Source organism: Spodoptera frugiperda, chromosome 15, assembly GCF_023101765.2.
Source record: "Spodoptera frugiperda isolate SF20-4 chromosome 15, AGI-APGP_CSIRO_Sfru_2.0, whole genome shotgun sequence".
Lineage (NCBI taxonomy): Eukaryota > Metazoa > Arthropoda > Insecta > Lepidoptera > Noctuidae > Spodoptera > Spodoptera frugiperda.
The window spans coordinates 11,688,891-11,708,972 of NC_064226.1; the positions used below are offsets into that span (position 1 = coordinate 11,688,891).

At 33.9% G+C, this 20,082-nt stretch overlaps 1 protein-coding gene across 8 annotated transcripts in view; it reads right to left on the reverse strand.

Moving 5' to 3' along the window:
• Positions 1–20,082, reverse strand: part of LOC118274591 (solute carrier family 12 member 6) — a 511,128-nt gene that overhangs the window by 303,219 nt on the left and 187,827 nt on the right. The window lies entirely within an intron of this gene.

Consider the following 20,082-nt stretch of genomic DNA (forward strand, 5'->3'; position numbering starts at 1 on the left):
TATTGTGTGTTTTAAATATTATTTAAAAATGTAAATTTAGAGAATTTTAAATAAATATAGAAAATCGTCAAGTATAGTTTAAACATAAATTAATTATTAATATTTTCAAGTCATGCTACTTACTCAGCTTGGACATTACAAAAAATTTGGTAAAATTATAATTTCTAAGAAAAACTCAGCTGTTTCAGCAAATTCCAGTATCAGTCCTGAACGTTGTTGTTGTTCCCGAAGGTTCGAAAAGCAGTAGTAGGAATGGGGTGGATTTTAATCAGTAAGAGTCTCACAGTCCCTCTCGCCTCGCCCAAAGCGAGAGAAGCCAAGAAGTCACAATTTTCCCCTCTTAAAAAAATATGTATCTAAAAAATAGTTATATAAAATATTAACTCAAAGCTTTCCTATAAGCAGTTTAATGCAACAAAGATGTTGTCAATTCGATACTAAACCAAACAGAAACGGTATCTATTAAAGCTTCTACTATTACTTGTACCAAAAAACATTTCGCTGTAAACTTCCCCAAAACAAGTCAACAAAGTTGTCGACGTAATAGTCTGAGAGCAAACGGGGAAGTGGAGTCACTTTATTTATCCGCTGTGGTCAGGAGATAGCCTTTGAAAAGATACACTGTTAAAAGTAAACCTTAATTCAATGCTTGTAAGGTATATTACCGGTGTTGCAACTATATTAGCTACTTGGTTTTTTGATTTTTAATTTATTCTCTCTTGGCAGTATACTGATACATATTTAAAATGGGAACGATAAAAGTAGGACCGTATAAACGGTTCTTGCGATAATCTGTATTAATTTTTATAAAAACAGAATTTGCATTAGAATAATTCAGGAATGATAAGTTCATTGTTCTTAAATGGTTAAAATCTTAAGTAAACTTTAGTGATTTCTAAAGATCTTTTCGCATCAATTCAGCACTAATGTATGTGTGAAATTTGATTCAAAGCTTTAATACCCGAATCCAAAATATCTATATTAGTATTATTCCGATTATAATAAGATATAAACATTTTAAGTTTTTTTTTTTTAATTTTTGCCCTACATTACAATTTCCTCCTGTGTTGTGTGCCTCCCGTGTTCCACGGGTGCATTTACAATATACAATTTTACATGCACATGACACCCAGACACGGAACAACAATCTATGGATCACACAGAGTTGTTCCGTGTGGGAATCAAACCCACACCAACTGTGCAGTCAAAAATAAAATATTTCTAGAATGTGAAAATAAAGCCAGTTTTTGAAGCTAATCTCAGTACAGATCTAAGATTCAAGATCACATACTAGGTATAAGATTACTAAAAAATAAATTTACATTATGATAAAGATAAGATCGGCAATTTGATCTGCTGTCTATAGATAATCACTCCATTTTGAGTTTGGTCTAAAATACTTTTGTGTTACTAAGGTATACAAAAATCGATGTAGGTAAAAACTTTGAATTCATAATGCTTCATTTATTATATGAAGTTTAACCTTTTATATATAAGACAACAATTTAAACAATATTTATGTATATAAAATAACAATAAAAATGCTTTATGTCTCGTGTTTCGACACGACAGGTTAAAGAAAAATGCAGTAAAAGAAGTGTTTGTGCAATATAAGTAGTGTGTTTGTCCACCAAAAATGTGCTATGCTACGTTGCTGTGGATGCGTTACTTGCACCAATTATATTCTTTGCTACAAATAGCTTAGCACTGGTGGAAGCTTACTTAGTTAAGCTATATTATTTTCAAGGAAAAATGCGTGCTATGGATGTGTGCTATTGTTGGCTTCCCTATTATCGACACATCGCATACTCGTACCATAGCTATATGGCACATCACTGGTGGAAAAGCACCCCTACGACCCTAAATTATTGAAAATTTAAGAAAAATACCAAGTGCAATAAAAAAAAACGCCAAACTACAAATCTTATGACATAAAGTATGTCTATGCAAAAAAATAGAAAATAAGTTTGATGTAAAAAAAATGTTGACATCGATTGTTTTGAACTTTCTTTTAATTCTAGAACAAAACCAAACATTTACGTAGATAGAAAAACAAACGGTCCCAGTTTAATCCGCTACCCGGATTACATTATGCATCTATTAAAACATTGGCAACGAAATTTTCTATCGGAAAAAAACAAACAAATAATTTTGCAACCAAATTTCGCAACAATCGACCGCCTTTTATCAATATTTCGAATGCAAATCATCTGACTTTTGTAATATATTCATGTTTTTCAAAGATATCCATCTAGAATATCGTGGAAACTACCGTTGTTTATTTGGTTCACATGTGTTTATTAATTAAAAGTTTTATTTAGACCTTCGCTAGAACCCACCAGTGTGCCTTGAGCCTTTTACGAGGCAAAAAAATATTCACATACCACGTTCTTTTAAACGTGGTTCTAAACTATGACGTCATAATACAAGTTACAGGGAACTCGTTATACTTAATTATGATTTATTAATTGTTTTATTTGAATAACCGTGGGTAAAGCACGTGGTATCGCTTAGTAACTTGGCGGTGATCGATTGAACGGTAAATTGATTTAAATTGCTAAGCGGAATTGACCTTTATTGAAAAGGTACTTAGGATTACTAAAGGTTGGGTTCGTCTCGAGAACTTACTTATTCATTAATTTTTATTTATTCTCAAGAGTTTTCCTTCAAATCGACGGCCCCTACGTAACTATCGAAACTACAAAAAAGCCATTTTCATTTTATTGCACTAATAGTATGTGGAGATAAAGATCTATTATTATATATATAAATTATGTTCCAATTGTATACCTACAACTATTTTTCAATCGAACAGAATCGTAACTGCATAAAATGAACACATTAAAACATCGAACCTGCCGTTTTCGATGATATACGCGGTCAGCGTTGCGCGAGCGAGACACGAAACTGCCTGTTTCGTCAGTGTTCCCCGAAATGTGGGTGAGGACGCATGTGTATTTTGAGGTTAGGATTACGTTAGTGTTTTTTTTTTACTTTTAATTCAAAATGAATAGGAGAGGTATACACATGGTAAATATATTATACTATCGAAAGTGGTAGATTCGATACTGTTCTAGTACAAAGAGCAAATTTGTACTGTCGAATCTACCACATTCGATAGTATTCCTTGGTATTTGTACTGAGCAATTTATCGAAAGTGACACATTCGATACTTTTCTCTGCTATGAACACATCGAATGTACCACTTTCGATACTTTACTACGGCAAAGTAATAGATTGTCCTACAATTTCGATAGATATAATATGTTTGTCTTGGATTTTCAGCATCTCCTGTGCGATGTCAATTCACCGATTCAAGAGTGGAAATATTTAAATGATATTTACAAAGAAACTGATGCGGTTGACGGGGATTTTCTGTATAACGATTCTGAAATCGTTCCATCTCCTAAATCTGTCCAAGATTTTTATTGTCCAACAAACCAAACCTTTTTTTTACATTTGATGGGTAGACGTTTGGCCGCTATCTCACCTGATGGTAAGTGATGATGCGGCCTACGGTGGAGCACGTCTGCCCATAAGCAACCTATTCACTCGGGCCTTGAAGACACCCAGGTTATACCCATCAGGAAACACAGACTCCGGCCAGGAGTTCCACTCCCTAGCAGTTCGCACAAGGAAGCTTGAAGCGAAGCACTTCGTGCGAGTGGGTGGGATATCTACCATGAAGCGGTGACGCCTCGCCGATTGTTTTGTGGTTCGATGATGAAAAGGACTAGGGGGAATCAAGTTGTGCACTTCCCCCGCACACTCTCCGAAATGTATCCGGTAATAAACGGAAAGGCTTGCAACCTTACGCCTGTGTTCGAGGCTTTGAAGCCGGGCCTCCACAAGCGCATCATCGTTGATGAGCTTCTTGGCACGCCTTTCGATTTGTTCTGGCGCATCGAGCTGGTATTTAGCCGAGCCGTCCCAAAGGTGAGAACAGTACTCCATACAAGACCGAACCTGCGCTTGGTACAGGCTCAGTAGCTGTTCCGATGTGAAATACCGTCTCACCCTCCAGAGGATGCCCAACTTCCTACCAGCCAGATGCGCCTTCGACTTTATACAACGTGTAACAAAAAGGGGGTATACATATCAATTGCACGGTTTCTAGATAACATAACAAACGATACGGGAAGGGTTTTTTAAACTCATGTTTTCATGGTACCATGTTATGAAGTTTTTCCAATCGCGCCGACGCGCGAATCAAAATTAGGTAGACAGGTACTAGGTGATCAGATTGACAGAAAAAATGTTTCGTAATATTAGCGAGTGATCCCTGCAGGGTTGTGACACGTTTGTATGATTTGAAATCAAGAACTATGCGATACCAAGTATTTGGTACTAATTTTTTTAAACATATTTTTTGCTGAAACTTTGTCTAGAGATTCTATTCAACCTGTATTCATCAGGGCTTCTTGATGTATATGGGTATTTTGTTACACCTTGTATACGAGCCGAAGTTTAGGGTAGGCGATAGAGTTACGCCCAGAAGCTCAAGATGATCCGATATTGGAACGGATACATCTCGGAAAGTAGGAGTCAGCGGAAATTGGCTCCGTTTGGCAGAGAATAGACACGCCTGGGTTTTGGTAGCATTGAACTTGACCAAGTTGGCGTCACCCCAATCGGAGACCGCCTTCAAGGAGGAGTTCAACCATTCGACCATGGATTCTCTTAGAGACTGGGTCTGTGTTCCGCTAGTCCGTGCATCGGACACATACCTTTCAACAACTGTGCTGTCATCTGCATACCCAAATTCGTCGTTGATATGCAGCAAAAAGAGCATTGCTGAAAGTACTGTCCCCTGAGGACTCCGGCGTTGATGCTAAATTGGTCAGACGAGCAGCCATCAATGACTACTCGGATTGACCGACCCCTAAGGAAGTCAGCAATCCATCTGCACAGATCAGCGGGAAGTCCATATGCAGGAAGCTTGCCGATAAGGCTCTCGTGCCAAACCCTGTCAAAGGCCTTCGATATATCGAGTGAGACCGCTAATGCCTCCCCGTGCTTCTCGATGGCCTCGCTCCAAATGTGGGTGGCATATGCAAGAAGGGGACCTTCTGTGGATCGGTTGCGGCGAAACCCATACTGCTGATCGCTGAGGAGGTCGTTACCTTCAAGGTATGCCAGGAGCCTGTTGTTAAGTACACGTTCCGACGTGACTGAGATTGGTCGGTAATTGTTAGGGTCGGCACGACTACCTTTTTTGGGCACAGGCTGCACGTTGGCCTGCTTCCATGCAACCGGCACTTGACCAGTCTCAGGCGCACAGGTTTTTAAAACCACGGCTGAGATTCCGTCGGGTCCACTGGCCTTGTTCACGTCAAGATTACACAACGTCTTATATACCTCCTTCTATCGGATGCGAATTTTTGACATATTCGTCTCGCAAACTCTATGGAGAGACGTGAAGATTCCGCAAATAGAGAAGCAAACAGGTTTGTTTTCTCTACCGCGGTGTGTGCCAGCGTCCCGTTAGGCCCCAGGAGAGGTGGGAGTGAAGGGCGGCAGAAGTTCGATTCAACTTTAGTGCAGAACCGTGCAATTACTACGTTTTTAAGTTCTTTATTTTTTAATACAAATTGCTTGATTAACAATATTTGATTGATTTTCTTCATTTGTCACTAATTCCCCAGAAAAAACAGCAGTAAAAGCTTAACATAAATAAATAGTTGGAAGGTATCTCATATCGAAACTAGTCTTATGTTACCTTGACTTGAGCAATGTAACAATGAATACAATCGAAAGTACCACATTCAATAGTTTACTAGAGATACTTGTCGTGGAAAAGTATCGAAACGGGCACATTCGATAGTAGATTAATTTTTTTGTCATAGAACACTATCGAAACTGGCACATTCGATAAAAAAGTAACCAGAAGTAACCAAGAAAAGTATCGAGTGCGTAATATTAGAAAAAGTATGATAATTATGAAAAACTACAGTAGATAGTATAAAACACTAATATTTTCCACGTCAGATATACTGGTAATATTGAATATACGAATTTCATGTTTAACAAAAATCTAAATCGAAACTTAGAATCGCTCTCCTGTAAAGTAGAGGTTTTGTAGTTTCGATAGTTTACGTAGGGGCCGTCGAAATGTGAATCCTATAGAATTGACGGAAATCGTACGATAAAATCAATAGCTTTCACCCACATCTTTACTTGAGTACCCTACATAGTATACAGATTACATTTCGTATTATGCGACGCAATTACGAAGCTCAGATTCTCAGTATTAGCTGGAATTGTGCCGAGTATATGGCAATAGGCTCACCCCCTATTACATGGGACTTATAACACAAATGGTGAAAAGTGGATGTACATTGTATAGCGGTATTACGTGTCGTAATGTGCACCTCTGCCTACCCCTTCGGGAATAAACAGACGTGACTTTACTAGAACGGAGCTATGTATAACAAAATAATATGAAAACATGAAATATAAGCCAATTTTCATAAGATTTTCACACCAATAAAGTGGCAAAGCAATTTATGAGATTGTTGTTGTTATTTTGAGTACACATCAAGGCTTTGCGTGAATAAAAAAAAAACAGAGGTCACACAGATAACGTACTTCAGTTTCTAGAATTACTCTTATCATATCTACGTATCATAGTATCAATTGCCATCTTTATCTCCTAATAGTTTCATCAATTAAATAATAAATTAACATTTCTTTAACTTACCAGCCAGTATTTTGTTTGATGACCCATATCAGAACAATATAAAATTTCATGCGATTTTTTATTTTTAGATTCTTGGTAGAAGGTCAGTAACAATGCATATTGCGCAGGTCAACAATATATTCCAAAATTTAAATTTTCCATTCATTATGACGACAATATTGAGCTAGACTTGAATACAATTTGTCTAATAAAAGACTGTTTAAATAAATAAATATATTAATATAATAAAATATAGAATTTAAGTAAAAATGTGGTATGTCCGTCGTGTATGGATTAAATTCATTCTTCAGACTTTATCAAATGATACGATGTAATCTAGAAAAGTATCCTTAATCGACGAGCATGTATGAAGACTGAGCGATGAAGCGAAAGAAGTATGTAAGATTTGTAGCAATTGACATTCTTTTGTCTCTGACTACCCCCATGGAAGACAGGCGTGAGGTTATGTATGTATGTTTTGTTATTATCCAGATCTTTATTTGAAGTATAAATAAAATGCACCTGATTTTCATGTGTTCGGAAAAGTTATATCGATTGAAGATACTCTCACTAAATAAGAAACATAAGTAGGTACCTTATAATACACTTTCAAACAAGAAACAAAAAATATTAAACTTGATTTTCTCGCTTCAATAAACGCATCCCATCAAAACATTGTCAGGAAATTCGACAATCTAATTTTATGAGGTATTGTTGTTTTTGAACCTCTTATTGTAAACAACTCTGAGATAACATGTTTACCATATTATCACGGATCTTCGCAGGGGTATGGCTATAAAGATAATTATTATACAATGTTAAAACTTTCCTTTCATTTAGACAATATTTTTCAAAGGAACCTTCCGTGGATATAATTAGTCATTAGTTTCTTAAATTGCGTGTATAAACCATAAAAAGATGTTTTGTCAAGCTTCTTTAGTTAAATATTGACATGTCTCGCCGCGCCACTATGTTTACTGATGCATTCGTAATGTATTATTCTGTCTCAATTAGCACCGACTGCATTAAAACATATTTTTCTGGAAATGTGCAACGCTCCTCTCGGCCTTTTATTTTATTTTATTTTTTGAGGGAGGAAAATCATCGTCTTCTCTTAGTGTAAGACTCTTATTGACTAAAAACCACCCCCTTCCTAATCCTGCTTTCCAAGCCGGAGCTCCGGTAAACAGGTAGTCTGCAGCTCCGAATCAGGCATTAGCCCTACTGGGCCCCATATGTGGTGGTGTGAGGGCTCTCTGATGTACATCGACCTAGATTACCTACACAGCCAAAGTTTTTGACGTAGAAATCTAACAAATAACAAAAATCAATGCCCTTTTGAATACTTTTACTTAAATGTAGTTACCTAACCAATGGTTGGCTACGTAAAAGGACAATTACCGTTTGCCTGGCTTAAGCTAAGAATTATGTCGAGCCAGTAGAGGAGGCGGAACTCAATTACGTCAGCACAATTATAACAAGACCTAGTCCTAAGCTAGATTTTACATTGTCTCTGTCTACAGAGCTTGAAATCTCAGACTGAACCCCAGTAAGGATAGAGTAAAACATTTATTGAACATTTTTATTCTTCTACTTGAGCACTGATTTTGGGTATTAGAAGATTTAGCAATTGATTCGTCTCTAATGCATTGATGCACTGAGAAAAAGTGTAATGTGAATGTTTTCAGTACGTTTGGGAAATCAAAATCAAGGCACCATAATACAACAAGATACTCATCACTATAACACGATGTTTTTGTTTATGTGTGTCGTAGAACTCTGAGATAAACAACGATGTCATAAGAACGGGAGATCTACTTACATAAAAATATTCCAAAGATCGTAAAATCCGTATTACAACCTACATAGGACGGATTTTTCCACGAAAACATATAGTTAAGTACGTATATACCTGCTATGAAAGTGGTTCTAGTTAACAAAGTTACGTGTGGGCTGACTAGATGGGAAAGGTTCAACGTGGTTTAAATTTACCGAACGTCCAACGATGTTCACTTTTTTTTATTTAGCTCGCTAGGGTTTGAACGTAGTATACTTTTTTATCGAGCAGTTACTTTTAACGGTATTATTTTTAAGTCGTCGGTAAATTAACTGGTTTCATTGGTTTAGTAGAGATGGTTACTGTGAAAGCTGAATGTATGGTTCCAATGCCTTGGATTGATTGCTTTACTAGAAGTATAGAACTTGGTAATTTGTAGTGGCGGCCAGGATATTTAAGATGGCCAATGTTATGCTTAATGTTTTTTTTTTTTTTCATACGGAAATTGTTTGCTTTGCATGCGTGCCATGGATGGTTTCCCTACTATCGATACATCGCATACTCCAGCTGCGCATCTTCCTAGTCCATCTTACTCGCACAGCTACATAGTTTAGTATTAGTGAAAACGGTCACATAGTTTTACAACTTAGCTATTACTTCCTGGTAGGATCGCGGGCGAAATCGCAGACAGAAGCTAGTATTTAAATAAATGTATACTGTATAGGTACTACTTAAAACAAACTTGTTTGAAATCGATCTTAATTTTTGTATATAATTTATAGTTACTACTACTTAGATTTTTATCTACATGACGTTATCTAGTCTCCTTTTATTGGGTATGATAAATTTAGGAGAGGACAGATGTTCACGTTTTGTGCTCGTGTTTTTGGATTAGTGGTATAATATATTTTTGATTTAGTATACATAATAATGGGAGAATCTTCTATGGCCCCTTGTTAGCAAAAGGCACAGCGGCAGGTATTACTTATCCACATTGTACCTTGTTAGCAAACAAAGCTTTTTCTAAAACGAATTAAAGATTTAATGACAGCTTTACTCATGTTAATTAACACATTGTCTAGTAAATTAAAATAAAAACACATAAATAGAAAATACATCTGTTTTTTAGCATTAATTAATATATAAATTATCAAATCATCTCCAGTTATTTGGTCATCATAGTTCTAATAAAATTCACTGTCACGTTTATGTCATTAATTAACAGTAGGATTTAGCAATTATCGATTTTAGAACTAATTTTGGACACTATAATGATACTAATGATACACATATCACCACATTTTATGGTTTGACCTTTTGTTTTTCATACAAATTTATTTTAAAGACTTTAAACACGTGTTTTTCTTTTTAGAATCACGTTTAGACACTAAGATCCGTTATCGTATTTTTTTTATTGTGTTTATCCTAATATTTATGTATACGAATCGATCATGACAGTCAGTTTACTAGGCACCTGTGCTGGACTTAAGACTGAAAATGTTGCATAAGTTTGTATAGGTTAAATAATGTAATTCTTAGGATTGCCTTTTTAGAGGGTGGCAAGTCCTTTAATGACTACCCCTGCCTTGGGTGAGGTAAAAACCACCCCGTTCCTATACATGTAAGATTATTGAATTTTCATATGTAAGATTTTTGAATTTACTTGTTTTTGACATCAATTGTATAACATATTTGAAACAAACACTGAACACAGTTCCTTTCATCAGCCACGTTCAGAAGCGACCTAGCAGCCTACAATTATAAAGCTTTTTTTTTTCTTTTTTTTGAGGGGGGAAAATCATCCAATGACTTCTCCCGCCTTGGGCGAGGCGAGAGGGAGTGTCAGACTCTTACTGACTAAAAACCACCCCGTTCCTTCTCCTGCTTTCGAGCCGGAGCCCCGGTAAACCCGCTAGGTAGTCCGCAGCTACAATTATAAAGCTAACGCTATAAAGCTAAAGTAAAACTGGGGGACGAAAAGTTCTCGAATGAATTTTGAGAAACTAGAAGTCAAAATAAAAAAATCTAAATATATTTATCTAATAGCTATAATCTATCTTTATTACATAGGTAGATTGTTTATGATTACTCTTGTGTAACCGGCAGTGCTCTAGTCCTTATCATTCTAACGAGATGACTATCTCAACGCACGTAGATAAGGTTTCATCCAAATTGATTTTAATTTGTTTGCGTTTTGCGTATCTTATTTTTAACGAACCTGTAGTAGTCAGTTGCTTTTTTGTGTACAAGAATTTGTTACCATACCACTGATCTTTATTGTCTCTAAGACATTTCGAGATTGATCTAGAAAAGTTTTTTTTAATGGTACAAGCCCGCCACATCTTTCCAAAACCGCTGCAATCTACAAGATTGGACCCAGGATCTACAGTAGATACACCCATGAAAACACCGGAACACTGAAGTCCGGCGCGTTCCAGGCACATGAATGTCTGTCTTGAATCCCGCAACGAAATAAAGAAGATATTATTAGATGAGAAGAAAAAGAAAACAATAGTTTCCCTCAGTGAATTTAATGTAAGATACAGAATGACTGAGAGAAAGAGACTGTACAACTAGGAGAAGGCGCGAAGTCGGACGCCGAGAATTCGCGATTTTACGAAAGAATATTATGTCTAGCTTTGCCTTCTAATGGTAGCAAAGACAATAAACTAGTTCAAAAATAAAAGCCAAATGTTCTATTTTTGTTTTAATAAAACAAAAGCAATGTGATTCAATATTTCGCAACAATTTGACAAACCGGATAAAATTGGTAAAGGTATCGATTACCTTACTGGTTTTATCCGGTTAATAGAAATATGATTAACCGGATCACAAGTACAAGTGATCATGGTTAGGTACAAGTATGTTTTGTTTTTTTTTGATCGGCTTTAGATTTCTAATACGTCAAGCTGTCATTTTGATCCAAGGTTCTATTTGTGTAGCTTAAGAATGTGAAAATAAAATGAAAGGTGTGTAGTAGCTATTTCAATATTATGTTCTAATTACATAATATCTAATTAATTGCAAAATAAATGCAAATATATTAACTGGTATGTTATGCAGTAGTTTTTTTTTTCTTGATTGGCAACTGAGTCTCCAATATAGTGGTTGTCGACTATACTGCCAGTGTCTATGCAGTAGTTGTGAAGTCGTTCAAAAATGCTCATATTAGGTTTTAACCACAAAGTTTGAAGTTATGTCCAATGTATGAAAATAGGTTACCCTCATATTCTTATGGGCTTCATAGGATATCCTGCTGGAATAAACAGGATTTTTATGGAATAGGAGGTAAACGAGCACACGGATCACCGGATGGTAAGCGGTCAGTGCCGTCATGGACACCCGCAACACCAGGAATCAGCTGTTACCTGAGCCACGTGCTTTTAACGGAAGATCTATGAATTTACCTACCCCAATAATACAAACTTATGAATGTCTCCATAATATTTTGCTTTGTAAAACATTAATATTTGTAGTTTAAAATATTTTAACTCAAGTGTGTTGACTCACAGCTGTTTACCGGTTATTGATGAGGCTTAATAACAGGTATGTGGTGAATAGAACGACATTTTTTATTTAATTGAACTTCAAATTAACTTAAGACAACATTGCGTAACATTTCGAAAGTGTAACTAATGGGCTTTTGGGCGTAGGTAATTTAGTGTGAATCAGTTAAAATGCTTGTTAATTGTTTCTTAATTGTGTTATCAAATTGATTTATAGGTGTTTTCTTACTTTTTAATGTGGGAAATTAGTTTATTTATGTGAGTATACGGTTCTGCTTGACAATTAATATTGTATAACAATTTTTAATTGTTTGTCATAGACAAAATTTATCAAAACTGGTACCTACTGTTACAAATGTAAACAAAATCGTATTTTTACTAACAAAATTCGGAAAATTGTGATTTGAAACTCAAATTCGAATTCAAAATAGCCATAAATAAAATATAATCCGTATGCCACGTGTATGGCCATCGACCTGCCCAGATAGTAGGTCTCAGTGGAAAATGTCTGGCCCCTTATCAAGATTTTCTAAAATATCATTCGATATTTTAATCTTGATAAAGATCATGAATATTTTTATTATTTTTTTATGAATATTGATAAAGGTTATAAAACTTTGTAGCTACGGAAAAATCCGGTTAATTGAGAATATTTAACAATATCATTATCAAACTACAACATATATATCAAATAGATTTCCGTCACTAAGGGACATAAATAACTTTAAATAAAAGCTTAGCTTGCTTCTTGATTGCGTGGTATTTTTTTGAAGGGAGAAAATCATCCAATGGCTGAATTTAAGAAATTACTTAATTTTCTCAAATAGTGTATAATAATAGATAAGTATTTTAATGTCACATGATGTATTATAATGTCTAGTTATAGGCCTATCTGTTATTACGTAAGACTCATAACAAAAGTTACTTAGGCTAAGTAGGTGAGCTGCGGACTTACCGGATTTACCGGGGCTCCGGTTCGAAAAGCAGGAGTAGGAACGGGGTGGTTTTTAGTCAGTAAGAGTCTGACACTCCTTCTTGCTTCGCCCAAGGAAGGAGAAGACATTAGGTACAAGAATGAGTACCTTTTCAGAGAATTGAAACCAGAATGAAATAAAATGTTTAATTAGAAATTCAGAGAGTTTAGTGGACAGTTATTTTTTACAGCATAATTGACAGTCTAATAACCTAGGTCAGTGAACGTGATGACGTCATTTGCCTTGCTGTGTTCAAAGGGTCAAAGACCTTACAGGCGAAGTACTTGTAGGATAGCAGTAGATCAACCTACACTTGTCTGTCATTGTTCAATGGATATTCAATCCTGTTCTTATGGTAATAAAGTCACATATCTATACAAGATTTAAAGTAACTTAATGTGTTCGTTAAGTTCGTTTAAGCAAACTCAGCACGTGTACTCTTAGTACGTATGGTAAGCGAAATGTCGCTACCAAAATGGAGCCGTGTATAGTCTGATGAAGATTAATGAGAATCCGATAACTGGGTTGTAACAAAAACTACAATGTTACATTGTAACAATTGCTGAGGTTTTCGATCGTGTTTTGTGGGACATTTTCGGTTAAAACGTTAATGCTTTTACATGAACTATTGCTTAGGTGAACGTGATACATTAATCATCTTTAATTCTATGATACATCACCATTTATTAAGTTGGATGTACCCCAACACTAATATGTAATGTAATAATTTTTTCAAATTATATAGCAAATAGCTTCGCTAGAGGACTAACCGAGACAGACGTAATTAATATTATTATATTTGCTTTTATGTTCAAAAGTGCTTACCTAGTCTATTTGAAATAAATAATTTTGACTTTGACTATAGTTGTATGTGACCTGAACGTATATTTATACAAAAATCCAGACATAAAACACTGTTCATGTCTGCGAACGGCATAACCGCGACATATTCGGAACTGGAGGAGGTCGAGGCCCTCAAGGGTCTAACTTCTAAACTCAGAGACCTTTAATGATTACTTAAACTATTCCTTAGTAACGATTTTGTATCGAAAACAATTGCTAAGGACTGGGTTAAGTAACTATTAAATGACTCTGAGTACGGCGGTAAGTTAGTTAAAATACTAATAAATTAAAGGTGTGTAAGTAATAAATATGTATTAATATTAATTATTATCTTAAGACAAACCGCATTAAAGATTGCGTGTTTCTCCAGTATAGTGGTTGACGACGGGTAATTTCAGGAGAGTGTGTTAATATTTACCTGTAACAAAAGAAAAATAATTGGTTATTTTATATGAACGCTCACATGATTTTAGTTTTATTCTCTCTTAGTTATTATAAATCATTAGGTAGGTACAGCTATAAAAAATCTTTGTCTTAACAAGATTTAAGAAAATAGCATAACATTATAATTTACCAAATGTAGCAGTTTCGTTTTGTTTTGCATGTAAAATGAAGTAAAATAAGTTGGAAATATTTTCACATTCACATCAAAAGTGGCCACTGCTGACCAAAAGCCTCTTCTCAGCCGAAGAAGGTTTGTGCATTACTCATCACGCTTGCTCAATGCGGGTTGGCGATTTCAAACTATTACTAAACATTAGAAATTATCAGCTCAAGCTTCCTCACAATGTTTTCCTTCACCGTTTTTGACATTATTAAATTCAAAATGGTTAGAACAAAAACCGAAAACTTTCCAAGTATTCAAGTTATTCCCCCGAATTCTATAAAAATAACATAAAACCAAAACATTTAGGTCCACTTCATTTATTTGTTCTTTCACAATGAAAACGTATAAAAAGGGAAATTCAATTAAAAAATTTGCTAACAAAACAATTGTTTTACAAAAAAATTCAGACGCCAACCACCTTTTGTTGGGTAACAAAGGACGACGAAACTTTTGTTCAGGAAACCGCAAAAAATTAAATATCTAATTTTAGTAAAACGTTTAAAACACACTGGAGCAAACAGTCCTGTGGTTTCTCGTTTATTTATGTGGATGTAGAACGTACTTATTTACCTAATTATGAACCAGGATCGTGTGTCGTGGTGGCAAAGAGGTTTAAGATCCTCATGCATGAGGGTGCGAGTCGAAATCTACCAATGGCAAGCACCAATGTGACTTTTTCCAAGTTATATGTACTTTCTAAGATAACTTAGACACCACTGACAAACGGTGAAGGAAAAAGTCTATAATTAAAACTTTCCTGAAACGTGAGTCCAAATAAAAAACAATCTTTTATCATGAATCACAATAACAATTAATTCATCCCTGACACGTAATCAACAAGGTAGTAAGTAAACCATTGAAAAACGTAATCTACATCATACCGATAAACTATATGAAAATATAACAATAAAATTAACTAGGTATTCCCAAGAATATACCACAATAGACTCTTAAGTAAATACTTTTACGTGTAAACTACATAATAATATTTTGTCAACACATCTGTGATTATTTAATAAGATTTAGATAATGAGAAAAGCAGAGTATATTCAATGGAATAGTATGAATTAGATGGAGAAATAATATTGTGTCATTATCATTAATGTTTCGTTATTAAATTAGGGCTAGGAGACTATCTGATCAGATACTCTTTCTTTCCTTTTTAAGTTACCTTTATCTACGAGGATAATGTTGGACTTAACTATACTTATAACTTTTTCCGAAAAACCAAGAAATAAAATAGAGTCTCCTGTACAATTCTATACGTTCAATTATTTTAATTTCCTTCTCTGGAGTTCCACAAATATTTCAAGACCAATTAACCAAATCGGTTCAGCAATTTTCGAATTTTACCGAGACTAACGAACAGAAAATATTTTTTATGTATAGGTAAGAAGAAGATATTCTACTCTAACCAAAAATCTAAGTTTATAACTAATATTTATAATTATCAATGTATGTAAATTATCCTGCCACGGTAAATAAAGTAGTATTAGAGAATAATAAAAGCACAATTTCATATTATAAAATCGATCCATTTAAGAGTTACCATTGGTTACAAATTAATCACATGTGTTAATACATAAATACATTTTATATACTAAAAATAGATACGCTCAAGTTAATGAGGAGTTATGGAATGAGATCCAAGACCTGTGTAAAAGACGATATCATTAAAAATTAAGAGAACCCATTACCATTATTCTTCAAATGTTATATCTCAACGGAAATCCTTTATTATAAAATGTAGATATATTTATTATATTATACTGTATAAAAAAACGGAATATAATTTTATCACTCGCGATTTTATTCGCTAAAATACCTGTTTTAGCGGGAATATAGAAAATTCCTTTTTATTACTAAGTTTTTTAAGAAGCACATAATTTTTGTTCGCATTCTATATCTAAATAATGAACAATAAGTATAAAGACTTTCAATTAATTTTAAGGTAGACAAAAATGTTATATTTGAAAACATGTTTTTGTCAGGACCTTTAGGAATGAGCTATGGAAAAATGTGCCTAGACGATAAAAGGATCTTTAATCCATTATTATTATAAAGCGATACCAATTATTATCTACGGGCAAAATAGGGATGATGATGGGGTAGGACAATTAAAAATCTATTTAGTCCGTCAGTTAGGTAATGATAAAATATTACACATATATATTTATTTTATTCTGCCATATAAAATAAAAATACTTAGATTAAACGAATCAAAGTTTAGGAGTGGGAGCAGATACGTCATTCTACGTATAAAACGCACCTAGAAGTGACGTCAAGCGATATATCAAATCAATATATTTTCGGAAGTATTTGTTTCAATAACAAAATTACGTGTCTAATGTTTTAAAAGAATCTACAAGACGGACATTAAAATTAAAATTTATCATTTACCCGTTTACGACATTTTTAATAAAACAAACTTACGCCCGATTACTGAAATGCCACTCAATTTTAAGTTGTATTTAAATATCGTGTTATCTCTGTCATTTTATAAAGAATTGATAGGGACAGAACTAGTTTTGAGAGCGTCTTAAAATTGAGTACCGTTTGAGTATTCGGACATTAGTAATTAAAAATAAGTATCAATCAAAAAGGTCAACCATAAATTCACGATAATTAATTATTAACTATTTCTTTAATATTACGCAAGCCCTTAAAAATCCAGTTATTGTCTAAAATTAGATTAACTGATTTAACTATAAATATCTGAACTGGTTTACTACGTCAAAGCCTTCTTAAGCCGAGTTTGATTTTGATATTTTGTAAAATATCCTTAGTAACAAAACGATAATGTGTAACATACCAAACGTGTTTACTTATGGTGTCTATGATAGGCTAATATTTTATTACACAAAAATATGGCGTCCATATTTAAAAATATGTGGTAATTAAGGTAATGATGGCAGCTATTAGAATAAAGAATAAAATCGATTATAATTTTAGTGTCATTCATACGTTACTATTTTACGTTGTATATAATAAAAACTAAGAAGGTTTAAATTAATGGAACTTGCGATTTATTTAATAATCTGTTTATAATTTACTTTTTTATGTAACATAATTGTCACGTCTTTTATCCCTGAAAGTGTAGACAGAGGTGCATATTACGGCACGTAATGCCACTACACAATAGACACCTAATTTACTTTTTTACTTAATAAATAATATCGGAAAATGCAGAGTAATTAAAAAGACAAGAAGATTTTTTTTTTATACGTCAGAGCTCATTTTTTAAATACCTAAGATTAAATTCTAATGTACATACATTCAATTAAAATATACATTTACCTTGGTATATACCTATTCTAATGCTGGGGCCAAACTAATGGAATATGCCATTGGTTTTGAAAACAAATGAACGATTATGAACTTTAAATGTTCGTACAAACATCAATTAAGTATAGCCCCAGCATCCAGCATATATAAGAAAATATTACAGACATATTTAACTAACTATAAGTATTATACACAGTTATAATACCTAATTGTAAACCAGTTTCTATTTTGAACTTTGCTATTTTAATATCAAGGATAACATTTTCAAAATAGGTATTCTTTTATAAAGGCTTCTTTTATCATATTTTTTGTTTATGATGTGTCAAAAACTTCTTTAATGACTGTTAAAATGTTTGATCATCATATATTTATAATGCTTGTAACAATCCACTGTTAGAATATAACTTCTACATGGGGCCTCTATTTCTTAAGGGGGAAAATCATCCAATGACTTCTCCCGCCTTGGGGAGGGCGAGAGAGAATGTCAGACTCTTACTGACTAAAAACCATCCTATTCCTACTTCTGCTTTTCGAGTCGCACATCTGGCAGACAGGGGTCTGTTTTCGGGCCGCTTGAAGAAATCGTTAAAGATTGTAATTTTCCTTTCTTTATAAAGGTACATAATTATAATTAGGTAATTTATCTTGCGTAGAGGATCACGACCAAAATTAGTAACATTAGAATGTCTTGGGTTAATCTTTACGACACAAACGGATAGATTGTGGACTAAACTAGGTAATTTAATTAATTTATTATCTTTATATGTTATGTAATATTATTATGTAATTGGCGTGACGTGCATATATTTATTTGTCTAAATAAGTAACTGCAAATCCTACTGCAACTTAAACCCCGCACTAGGTAATTAATATAACTATCTAGCTGGCTTCGTTAAAATGTGATAAAATAAATGCCATGCTAACAACTTCGATTAATGTTTTAGTTTTGGTTATATTCCGTTAATATTGATTTTATTAACTCTACTACTTTTCCACTCTCGTGATCAAAGAACTAAAAGTATTCTTTTTTTAAGGGAGTAAGTCACCCAATATCTATATCCCATCTCTGAAAACAAAAATTATATACAATTTAAAATAGTTTCTTAGTAGTAGTAGTAGTAGTAATAGTAGTAAGACAAACGATAAGATTAAAACTCATTACCATCGACTATGTGCAGCTCAATTACTTATATTTATTCATTTATATTTTAATATTGTTATATTTTAATGTTGTATAACTTTAAAATCGCCAACCCGCATTCAGCAAGCGTGGTGATTAATGCTCAAAACTTCTCCGTGCGAGAAGAGGCTTCGGTTAACAGTGACCACTTGAAGGCTATTACTAGAACTTATTACGGGATATTTACCATGTTTATTAATTTTGATGGGTTTCCGATATTTCGGCACTGTTGCAAGCGCCATGATCACGGATTAACTTAATAGTGTTAGTGACCATGTCAGTTTAAAAACTTATATCACTTGAAGGCTGTTGATGCGATGTATGATCTTTTCACCGAAATGCGCACAACATAGGTATCCACATCATGCATAATTACTGCAGAATAACACGAAAAACAATTAATTAAACGAAACATAAGTAAGTACCGTACAATTAATTTAATACAACACAATCTAACCCGAGGCTGATAAATTGAGAAGCTGATACATGAACACTCGGTACATTTTACCCCCGAGAATTACCCGCAAATCAACAATTACTTATTCAAAATGGTACCCACAAAGTGAGACTGATTGACGAAGGCTTGTAATTTTAGTGAATGAACTTCATTAGATGTTATTTTGTTTATAATTTTAAAGGCGATTTTCTTTGGTAATTTATTTATTTTGCGAGTAAATTATTTTCATTAAAACTTTTGTTACAGAAAACTGTTTTAGGTCAACCAGCTGTTAACGCCTGCATGTACCTGCATCCCCATACTACGAATGTATTGACCATCTTAACTAATTTGAAGCTAAATAACTTCTCTAAATAAATAAATGATAATTGTAATAATAAATTAGGTACCATCACGTAGACGAGACTAGAGTCTACTACAATAATATCGTAAACAAATTAGTAGAAGTTCAAGGAATAATTATAGACAGTATAATTAATTGTTTGTAAATAGATAAAATAAAACAAATAGGAGTTCATAATAGGTAGTTGTCCCAGACTAACTATGTAAAATGATGCATAAATAAATAGTATTAGACAAGTATGTGTTTATATTATAACTTTCGTGAGACATACTAAATTAATTATTACGTTTTTTGAATTGCTGCTCATGAATATGAGCCTCAAGCATGGCTTGAAACTAGTCCAGGTCATCGTCAAATAGTGATGTGAATAAACCTAAAGACATAATAATTAGTTTAGTATAAGTGGGTGTGTCTGCCTTCTCGTTGCTTTT